Below are 12,326 nucleotides of genomic sequence, written 5' to 3'. Positions count from 1 at the left end.
TACTCGTTACTGACTAATTTTTTGAGTACTCGTTACGAGTAAATGAGTACTCAATACCCTGCCAACATTTTTTGAATTTGGGGGCGCTTCTGAGAATCCCCAGTACGTCGAAAACAATCATATACGATATCAAAAACTCGTCGGAAAAGCGCCGTCACTATTGAGAAGTTGTACCACGCCAAGTTACTACAAAAAGGTTTCGCATGAGTGCAATTATTAGGTGCCTTTATAGATCAATTTAGAACAACGCCAATAAGAGACCCTCCAAACAATCAGAAAAAGCACATTTTAAGATAGTGGTAAAAGAATCATTGTGGTCGAGTAAAACACGATTGTTTAGATATTTATTAATTTGATTAATCATTTACAAATTCTTAAAAATATAACATTTATACCACTATCACATCACATTTAACATAATTTTTGGCATTAATGATGATGTAGAGTTACAAGTAGCGAGTTACATGTTATAGCGTCTATCAGCCAGTGTTTTTATTCGATGGAGGCAGCGTGTCTGTAAAATATTTGAAAAACAATCACTTTATTCCATTTGGAAAATCAAAAATTGTTCACCAATATACCTTTCACAATTTTAAGCGTAAAATCTATGTTTTCAGAACTTTATTTTCGTTTTTATTTAAATAAAATATAACAAGCTGGTTGCGCTTGGCGTTTCACAAAAAATAAAATGGCTTTTGTAAAAGTAGTGATGGCAAAATACATGTATGAAGTACATTTTGTACTTTATGATATGCTGCCCCCCATCACAGTAGGATGGTTGTAGTAACATTTACGAGTCTGTGGTAGCGATGAAGATGAAATGGAACTTTGAAATGCTGGCAGGGTATCTTCAATGCCAGTTTTTTTCTTCTAACGGTAAGTAAGTTGGCGGTTTGGAAGTAAAATTCTTGACTTCTTGGAAAATATTAATTGAAGTTTTCGAAAATCGTTTTTTCAGTTAAAATGACACGAAAAGGATATATGGCTTCATATTTGAAGAAAGTGAAAAATTTATCTGATTTCTTAAACAGAATCACATGGATCACGTCTCATGCGAATAGTATGAATAATAATGTCGTTGATTTATTCAAAAACCCATGGAAGATATCAACATTGGGTCTCACGATAAAAATGATCGCTAAATATTTGTATCCACTGTCAGTGGTGGATAATGGTGGATTTAAAAAGTTTGAAAATTGCAAGCATCAGTAATACACAATGCCATCTACATATACTCTGACGAAAAAATACCGAATATTGAATACGAAGTTGGCTCTAAAAATTTGAATGATTGGTGAAAATCTTTTTCTAACGAGACCCATATACTACAACACCACATTTTAAAACACTAGAATGAAACTGGATAATGTAATCTGCTTTTCTATACCGTTTTTTAATTTTAAAAAGAAGAAAAAAATTGCTCACAATGTCTTTTTTAATTTTTTTTATAAAAGTAACGAGTAGTAACGAGTACTCGATTCAAAAGTAACGAATAGTAACGAGTAGTCAAAAGTAATCAAAAATTACAACACTAATATATGGGAGCTATATCTAAATCTGAACCGATTTCAACCAAATTTGGCACGCATAGCTACAATGCTAATTATACTCCCTGTGCAAAATTTCAACTAAATCGGATCAAAAAATTGGCCTCTGTGGGCAAATGAGTGTAAATCGGGCGAAAGCTATATATGGGAGCTATATCTAAATCTGAACCGATTTGGCTGATATTTTGCAAGTTTTTCGAGACTCATAAAATATTCGGATGTACGGAATTTGAGGAAGATCGGTTGATATACACGCCAATTATGACCAGATCGGTGAAAAATATATATGGCAGCTATATCTAAATCTGAACCAATTTTTTCCAAAATCAATAGGGATCGTCTTTGAGCCGAAACAGGACTATCGGACTAAAAGCTGTACTTTGCAAAGCTGTACTTTGCACACAAAAATACATCAACAGACAGACAGACAGACGGACATCGCTAAATCGACTCAGAATTTAATTCTAAGACGATCGGTATACTAAACGATGAGTCTCAGACTTTTCCTTCTTGGCGTTACATACAAATGCACAAACTTATTATACCCTGTACCACAGTAGTGGTGAAGGGTATAAAAAACTAAACTACCAAGGCGACCAATTACAATTGGTCGCAACGTATATATATCATGTGTTACGGCGCACAGTGTGTCCTTCCCATACATTCGATGGCCAAAAATAGAAGGAGTTGTACGGGAGTAATGAAATTTGGCACGAGTTCCTAATATAATAGAATTAAGAAAATTTCAATGTATCGACAAAATTGACCACGCCCATCGCCCACCGCCCATACAAACTAAAATCATTTTTGGCTGTTAAAAATTAACTATTGCTACAAATTTCCTGAAAATTGCTGGAAGAACATATCTATGCAACACCTTTTAAAAAAAATTATTTCTTCAACATTGACCACGCCCATCGCCCACCTCCCATACAAATGATATTTCAAAAATGCCCGATTTACACTCATTTGCCCACAGAGGCCAATTTTTTGCTCCGATTTAGTTGAAATTTTGCATAGGGAGTAGAATTAGCATTGTAACTATGCGTGCCAAATTTGGTTGAAATCGGTTCAGATTTAGATATATATCTCCCATATATAGCTTTCGCCCGATTTACACTCATATGACCGCAGACGCCAATTTTTAACTCCGATTTAGTTGAAATTTTGCACAGGGAGTAGAATTAGCATTGTAGCCATGCGTGCCAAATTTGGTTGAAATCGGTTCAGATTTAGATATATCTCCCATATATAGCTTTCGTCCGATTTACACTCATATGACCACAGAGGCCAATTTTTAATTCCGATTTAGTTGAAATTTTGCACAGGGTGTAGAATTAGCATTGTAACTATGAGTGCCAAATTTGGTTGAAATCGGTTCAGATTTGGATACATCTCCCATATATAGCTTTCGCCCGATTTACACTCATATGACCACAGAGGCCAATGTTTAACTCCCCATTTACTCATGAGTTGCATATATTTTGGAAATGATGCTACTTCATTTTCGGATTTTGACTTCATCAGTCTAACTGCCGTGTGATCCAAAAGCTCCTGCAAACTGACTTTGCTTAAATTTTCCTCTACTATAACGTTTGCTGGATAACACATTCTTTTGGCCGCCAAAACTTTTTTGTAGCTTGGATATATATTATAACCAATATCTTTTCCTGATCTTCGCAGTATTTCATACTGGTGTATTGTCAATGAAGCATCAACAATTAGACTAAGTGCTTTTTCAGGACTAAAACATTTTTGAACTTCATTTTTGTCTCCAATTTTTTTGGCAGCAGATAATATGATATCTTCAGAGTTGTCTTCACAAAATGTAGTCAGCTTTTTCCTTTTCGTTCTTTCATTGCTCTCTTCAAAGGTTTTCTTTGGACGACCACGTTTACCAGGAGTAGACTGGGTTTGATCTTCGTCATCCACTGTATCATACACTACTTCATCAGTCAACGTATAAAAGTGTGTTAGCCATTCTTCATTATCACTATAAAACCTTGACGAAGTACGATGACTCTTGTTCCACTTCTTTAAAAATTGAGGCATGAATGTTTGTTTCAAAAACCGACTGAACTTTTCTTGATTTATTTCAGACGCGCTTTTATAATTCGCGAAAACTTCACCAATTATAAGATCAATATCTTTTTTACATTTAACAACAATTTCCGAGAGCGTTCTGAAAGATTTTTTTGACTTTTTTATTGTTTTTAAGAAATTTGCTTTAATTGCTTAATAAACACTCACTTATTACTTTACCAACTACAATTGGGAATGACAAAGAAGTAAAGAGCATAAACAAATGACAAAATCGATGCCACCAATGATCAATGATTGTTGTTGTTGTAAGAAATATAGCGTTATATTTTTTTTAATTTTGCAAAAATAAAATGCACATCAACATAGGTTCTATTTTTAGAATGACTATAAGAACTGCTACAATTTTAAAAGACTCTACACATTGCGTGTAATAATAAGTGACGTTATTATTCATTCAATCCCAACGTCTTTAATAGCTCAGTGGATAGATTTGGCGGCTGGTGTGCGAACATCTGGAGTTCGAGCCCAACTCATGCTCAAGTTTTCATTATGGTATGTAAAAATTTATTTAAAAAAAAAATAATAACTGATATGATTTGAATTTCAGTGTACGAACACTTTATACACAATTATCTTACAAATATACTATTTATAGTAATAGACATGCACACAGGCAAAACAACAACAAGCAGTAACGAAAGAAAGAGTGCGCAGTTGTTGATGCACTCGTAAAATAACGCATAACGCATATTTTTTACTGTAATTTTTTGGTTTTCCATTGTTTTTTTGGCCGCGGGCAAATTTGGGCACAAATTTTTTTTTTTGAAACTGTTAGCTGAGACCCTCAGCTTTAATTTGGTATAGGACTCCATGTTTCGCACTGCTTCGCACACAACTAAAAGTTTAACGGAAAATCATAAATGTTTATCTTTTTGGCCCAAAATAAAAAAAAAAAAAATAATAATGTGTTTTTTTTTTCAATTTTTATTTTTTTAATTTACATAATGCTTGATGCCTATTTAAAGTGAAAAAAAATTCTATAAGATACACTCGGTGTATAGTTTATAAGTAACAATGTTTTAAATATGACATAGAAAACTAACCTATTTGAGACTTGTTCACATATGCCAACTTTGCGCTGCTCGGGACAGAAAACCAATGGAGATATTTGCATAAAATTTTACACACATGACCTTTGTAATATAGTTTAACCAACTGTGCAAAAATCATCAAAATCGGAGAGCAGGTCCAAAATGATTTATTGCCGCAGCGGACACAGTGTGCGGCGTTGTGATAGTTAATACCACAATAATACCGGATGTAAATGATTTGATATAAAGTGGCACCAAAATTAAATGTAACGTGAATCAATTTATTAATACCAAACGGTAATGGTCACATACCGCCTTTTTTCTACCAGTGTAGTAACACTACTGTATTTATCAAAAGTTTATTAAATTTCTTTTTTGTTAATACTTATATACACCCAGAAAAAAGTGACCCTTCTTTAAGTTAAAATGAACTCATTGTGAAGAAAGTTGAACTTCGTATAGCGCCAAAGACATTTTTATTTGTTTGAACGATGTGATTTTTGTAGAAATTAGGTAGAATGCATTTCATATATTAGTTAACATTTTCCTATGTTTATGTACCACTATACTACAGAATGAAAAAAATTAACTGAATTGAATTCATATATGGAATGATTTTATTGAACTTTTTTTCATTCATTTGGACAAATCTTACATATTTGTGGTAAACTTTTTACTTCAAATTTAGAACTGCTTACCTTCGTTTTTAAATACAATTTTATGTATTTATATAAGCAATTTTTTCTTCAATAAAAGACATGTTTTATTAATATATTAAATATATTTATTTAGAATCAACTGGCCTTGAAATGTTAAAACACATTTTTTTCTTCTTCTAGTACCTTTCACTTTGAATATTTAAGTTGCTGCCTAGCAATTTTGTCCACCTTTTACAATTTCAATACCTACAAATATAAACAAAAAAATCCTAAACCAATTTTTCACAAAAGGTTAGCGTCACTGAATATTACCCCATAGTTGTTATTCTACTGGTGTTTTCTTTTTTACACCCTCAAAAAAAATCGCTTCTCTAACATATGTTCCAAACATATTTTGCAGGAAGCACATATATTATAGGATACTGCCGAAACATTAATATGTTTGTTTTATGTGAGCATATTATATGTTTGGAAGCATTTTGAGCCCAAAAATATTATATGCTTGGAAGAATTTTTCCCAAAGACGATTGTGCTCATTGCCTAACATACTCGTAATTTTCACTTATACAAAATATTTTAGTTCTTGGCACCTTTTTCTGTAATACAAATGATGTTGAAGAAATTATTCACTTTTATACATTTTTTATATTTTACCTTTCGCCTGCATGGAGAATCGAACCGAGGACCATACAGTTTGTAAGCCAACACACTATCCACTGGACTACGTAGCTGTTATAGTCACCAGTTATCGTTATAAGTTACATTTATATAGCATAGTTTGCAGCGCCCACGAGCCCATGCAAACATAACATTATTTAACAGAAACATACATTTGTTTGCCACGTGGAGCAGTGGTTAGCATGTCTGCCTTGCATGCAAAGGGTCGTGGGTTCAATCCCTGCTCCGACCGAACACTTTTTTTTTAATCTACACATTTATATTTATACTATATTAAATTTTTATAATGAAACTTCGAAATGTGGGTTATTAAAGATTTATAGTCAGAAAAGAACAGTGCTTGATATAAACGAAATTGACTTATTTTTGGATAAAATATTATTTTTTTATTGCAAAAATACCAATTTTGTAACAAAAAACTGTTTTTGGTACAAAACTTTACAATTTGGAAGGAATTCAAAAACGCTAACAAAAGAAGAACATGTCGAGTATAAACATACATAAATAATTTTATAATATAAACATAAATTTATTTAGGCGTGAACAGTTTTTTACTAGCATTTAACACCATCGCTCTAAAATGCCTTTTATTTTTCTTTAATAATTCATTTTAAAGAAAATAAACTTTTTAAATTGTTTTACTGCAAAACTCGAACTTAATGTCCGCTTTTATATTTGAAGGTGTCCGTCAACTCCTCGTGGACTACTTATTAATAAAGAGGAACTAAACTTTGTTTTTATACATTTTACTGTGTAATTTTTCACTATTTTCTCCTTATTTCATTTAACTGTCCCAACTCTAAAAAGAGTATAGTGCCCTTTCGTTATTTTTATGAAGACTCCTGATTTCTTTTAACGAACCAAGAAACAAATTGCGCCCATAATGCCAAAATGATAAACAAAACACATGTCCACACATACATAAAAGGCTGCTCCCAAGCATAGACCAAGAAAATATAGAGACATACCTTGATAATTCACCATGGTTTTGTTTATTTGCAGTGCGCAGTCATTCCACTCAATTGCGCAGTCAAGTGGCTCAATTTCTTTTTGGAAAACGAGAATAATCGTATAAATTAGTCAATTTGCATTACAAAAAAGGTGTGGATGAATAGTATTTTATAAACTGTCACAATATTTGGTGTTTCAACGAGAGAACAAAGGAAAGAAAACAAATTAAAGCCAAATTAAAAAATCACTCAATTGCAGACGAAAAAGAGCCATCTACGGTGTGCAGACAAACTACAGCGCTGTGAATTCACTTGAGATGTCTATACCTTCCTTGGTCTATGCTCCCAAGCCCAAAACATATGCTGTTTGTTTTTCAAATGTCTATTCTCTTGGTTCCGAATGTCTATTCTCTTTATTCAAACTAAATAATATTTAGACTTAAGCATATCAAATTTTTGGCCTTATCATAAAACAGTTTTCCGAAACAACATACAAGCGGTTTCACAGAAATTGTTCTCTTTTGATTCTTTCGCTGTGTTATGTTGATATCTTTCGTCAACTCTCCCGGTTTCCATCTCTATTTCTTTCTCTATACTCTCTCTGTCGCTTTGAATAAAATATCACAACATATGTATGTTTAGTCGAAATTTGTAAATGTATATATGTTTGCTTTCACACATATGATTTTTATGAAACATTCATGCCCCAAACATAATATATTCTAACATATTAACATATATGTCCCAAACATTTAGTGTTAGTTTAGGAACATTACATGTTAGCACTTAAATATATTGTGTTTTAAAATTGTGCCCGAAACACATTTTGTTTATATCGGAACATATGAAAAACATATTTTTCTAACAGTGTATAAACCAATTTTCAAAAAATGGACATTTTTCTCACTAATTTAAAATAACAAATATTTTATATATTTTATTTGTTTTTTATTATATTATTTTACAATATTAGCTTTTAACAATCTCTCCGTATACCATAACAACGCGATTCCAACTAAAAAACAACCCACGCTCAAACACATCGATGACAGGTATCGATTACAGGTGGATAAAAGAAATGTAGGAAATTTTCCTATATTCTAACAAGTGTGTTTCCTTAAGTTTTGAAATGATTGAATACTTCTTAGTACGAATGAACTAAAATATTTTTCTATGCCAAGTGTTATTCGTATGTATGATAAGCTTTCTATAATAAAGGAAGTCAGAATTATCATTTTATAAGAAATCTTACTAAATTTGAAGAAACTTGGGTTTAGTTCGGTTTTTGTTTATTTTTAAAGTATGCTTTGTTAGCAGTGAATAAAATTTTCTTTTTCAGTAGTAAATTATTATACCCAGCGAAGAAAACAGTATTAGTAAAATGCCATGCCTTATTCTAGTTAATGAACTATTCCTAACTGCTTTCAGTTTAGGATTTTTTTTGCTGAATCAAGTAAATATTATTATTTTAAATTGATGAACATTTTTCCTTTAGTTTCGAAGACACTTTTTTCTGGGTGTATGTATATGTTATTTTAGTTTATCTTTTGTTTCTCCTTTTCTTTTATAATTTGTCACCCAAATCTACTTACATTGTTATTGGAAGCGTACACAGGTAGTGATGAAATATAGTCAAAGATCTCTCTCCTATATTTGAGATATACCCACCCTAGTACACATGCAGGCCTTGATGTATACCCATAGCCACATGACGTTTATAGATGTTAGTCATGACTAACTGAAGGGCATTTCAATGGTCACTCATCCATAGCCTAGGCTTTGTGTGGTGTATGATGGTACTGGTATTCGTTGTATATTCTTTCAAAACATTTAAATTGAGTGTTCGTATGGCGACAGTGCTTATAATTCTCATTTAGTTTGTACTTCATTATGGTTATAATGTTAACGATAACCGACGGAATGTTATCGCTTCTCGGCCTTATGGCTAAGATCAAAGTGTAGTATCTGTTCTTATCAGCTTAACATCTGATAGATCCTCCATCGGAGGACAACAAATGTTAAACTGATTTTTGGAAATAGGCGGGGTGTTTAAGGGCTTGCTCTACCCCTGCCACGGGTTGGCCCGGTATTGCAGTACCGCCGGGATTTCGGCCCAAATAAACTAATACATTTCAAACAATATGAAGAAAATGTTGCCATGGAGATTTTGTTCTTAATAGTGGTAAGCTGCTGTGCAGTGTTACCAGGTTTGGGTCTCCCCACCCTCTCGTCCAAACCAGGGATGGAAAATACAATTTTTAAGAAAGTACAAAAAAGGTATTTTTTGAGCGGAAAGGTACTTTTTACTAAATTTCAACAAAAATTTCACTGGAAGATTATTGTCAAGAGACTGAATTTTAAAGAAAATAAAATTTTGAAAAAATTTTCAATATAAATAAAATTTGGCAAAAACCTTTTTTCGGAAGGTTCAAGTGTGGTTTATTGTTAGGTTTAATAAACTGCCTGAATTTATTCTTATAATTGGTTGATAGTTTTGCTGCAAGTAGGGGATGCTGATGAGGAATGTGGTAATTCCGAAACGTGCGTCCATCCAACCATCTTGCAGTCTATAGGACTTTGCCCAAATAAATTTGACAAACATTCTTTTCCTCTGTTGGTTAAGCTACACTTGTAGTTTAGTCAATGTATGGTTTTAAGCTGCAATAAAAAAACAACAACAATGCTTAAAGAACAAAACCAACAATAACAGAACAAAACGAAGGGAAATAAAATTTTGCAAAAAAATTCTATAGAAAAAAAATTTTGCAAAATTTTTTCTATAGAAATAAAGTTTTGCAAAAATTTCCTATAGAAATAACATTTTTACAAAATTTTCAATTGAAATAAAATTTTGACAAAATTATCTATAAAAATAAAATTTTGCAAAAATTCTATATAGAAATAAAATTTAGACAACATTTTCTACCGAAATAAAAAATTGATAATATAGAATCGCATTCTTTTTTCGACTAAAACATTCTTGAAGTTCAATAAAATCCTGTTTTTGACTATATCTTTTACAAAATCGAGATTTTCTTCCCACATGAACATGTCTGTTTTGCCATATTTGTAAAAGACTATTAGCAAATAAGGTTGATAAAAACTTTCTCAAAATATTAAAATATTTTGCCAAAGCTATTGTACCATAAATCTGATATCGACTCAAAAATGTCTACACAAAAGGTACTAAATCATTCGCGGGGGTACTACGGTACTGACCGGGGTGAAAAAGTATTGAAAAAAGTACTTTAGTACTGAATTTTCCATCCCTGGTCCAAACCTGTGTTGCAGTGTTGCCAGGTTAGGGGTTTCCCCCCCAAATTTAGGGGGATTTTTAGGGGTAAAATTTATTTGGGGGTAAAAAATTATTTCAGACCTTATAAAGTGGAGCAATTCTCAAGCAAATTCGGAACAATTTATAGCATTCTAGTTATGAGAAAAAAGATGCGGAAAGTCAACAAGAAGATCCTAAATACAAACAAGTATTATTTTCGTTATCTTTTTTAAACTCTTCTGTTGAAAGGGCATTTTTAATATTTGACAAAATTAAAAACAATCGTATTTTAACTTAGCAGCTGAAAGCTTTTTAAGTGTAAACCCGCTTTTTAAATTGATATACATATTGTATTATTACATCCATAAAAAAAATAATTTACTCAGGGATGAAATTTTAAACAAACGAAAATCTCTTTTGTTTTAAAGTATTTTCTTAAATAGCAAATTTTATTTTTTATTTACTTCAAACGAAAAAAAAAATTTAGCATCAAAAGAAAACCTAGTTTTTCTAAAATTTCGTTTCTCAGGAAAGAACTCTTCTTTCAGGATATATATTTGTGTTAAATTTAATTTTTAAAGTATATCACTACAGGATTTTTGCACGTAATTTTGGGACCACTTTTTGTACTTTTACATTCTGAAATTTTTTGGGGGTTTTTAAACAAAGCTTAGACCAGTTTAGGGGTTTTTTTCTTAAGATTTGTGGGGAAGAATCAAAAATCACCTGGCAACACTGCTGTGTTGTCAGTAGTGGGATTCTGTATTCAATTTTAATGATGAGATGGGATAACAAGAAAAATAACATCCAATGTATTCGGTAGACGTTTTAAACTACATTTACAATCGTTTAAAATCAGCTATGTTGTTTTCTGTGCAGATAACAATAAATAATTCATTAAGTAAACAACGAAGATTTTTTGGTTGTTTATTTTCTCTAATGAATTCACGTTATCAGCAGAAAATTTCATTCATGCAAAATAGGGTCTTTAATTATGTACGCTACTTTTAATAGGAAAAAAATTGATCCCTTCTCTATTACAAAAAGAGTTTTCTGCAATATTTTAAAAATCTGAAGGTTCTAAGCCGTTCTAAGAATTTTGTCGGGCGGAACTGCCTTAAATGGTCTTAAATTAGAGGGAATTTCATATACGTTGAGAATATCACCCATTTTTCTCTTCCGGATTTGTGTATTTCTTTTAAATTTCCATACAATTTCCAATTTTGCAAACTTTTTTTGTCATTCCACCGTTTTTCGTAGCAGGGTTGCCAAGCGCAGCGCAGCTTAAACAACAGTTGCTACATATTAGTTACAGAATGACACGATCGTTAGTGCAAACACGTTTTTTCGTAGACAACGTAAACGATGCGATTATCGTGAAGAAATACAGAATCCCACTACAGATTGGGGATGTAGCTGAGGATAACATCGTGGTTTGGGGATTTTCTGGGTATATTAGATTCAGGGCTGCCAATTTTGACGATTTTTTTACTCACAAAATGGACAATTCCGATTTTTTTCCGATTTTAACGATATTAACTACGTTTAGACACATAGTTTAGGGAGTTAAAGTTTTAACATTTTGAAGAAATTTGTTAATATATAAAAATAAATTTGAAAAATTTTGGGAAAAAACTCGGAAACAAAAAAAAAAAAACAGCAAACATATATATTTTTAAGGAAAAAACTAAAATTAGATGATAGTTGGAGAATAATTCATTGGATGGAATATTCTGTTCAAAAAATAACCTAAAATGAAATAACTCAAGTTGTTTTAATACCAAAATGGATAATGATTTACTCAGAATGTGTAATAGAAACTAATTATGATAAAATTCTAGTACAGTATAAAAAATAACCACATATAGATATGTCTATCGGAAACACCATAAAATATCACCTGTTTTGGAAAACACGAGACTTTTTCTTTAGTTTCAAAATATTTAATTTTTAAATAAAAATCTTACTCAATTAATAACAATATTTTAGAAAAATAGATTTTTTATACAAAAATGACGAAATATTTTTGTTTAACCAGAAAATGATTTTTATGGTGATGTTATTTGTATACAAAACTGATTTCT

At 31.6% G+C, this 12,326-nt stretch overlaps 1 long non-coding RNA gene and 1 other non-coding gene across 2 annotated transcripts; one reads left to right on the top strand and one right to left on the bottom strand.

Annotated features, from left to right (window-relative positions):
- Window positions 1-467: 467 nt before the first annotated feature.
- LOC142225722 (uncharacterized) lies at window positions 468-782 on the bottom strand. Its single transcript, XR_012719382.1, has 2 exons — window positions 582-782; window positions 468-514 (listed from the first exon to the last, which is right to left on the bottom strand). It is a non-coding gene; the product is annotated as an uncharacterized LOC142225722 (long non-coding RNA).
- Window positions 783-8,893: 8,111 nt separating this feature from the next.
- LOC142227721 (U2 spliceosomal RNA) lies at window positions 8,894-9,090 on the top strand. Its single transcript, XR_012720006.1, has one exon. It is a non-coding gene; the product is annotated as a U2 spliceosomal RNA (small nuclear RNA).
- Window positions 9,091-12,326: the final 3,236 nt, after the last annotated feature.

This window comes from Haematobia irritans, chromosome 2 (assembly GCF_050003625.1).
Source record: "Haematobia irritans isolate KBUSLIRL chromosome 2, ASM5000362v1, whole genome shotgun sequence".
NCBI classification, from domain to species: Eukaryota; Metazoa; Arthropoda; class Insecta; order Diptera; family Muscidae; genus Haematobia; species Haematobia irritans.
Note: the sequence above shows the minus strand (reverse complement) of the source record. Positions and strands in the feature narration are given on the sequence as shown.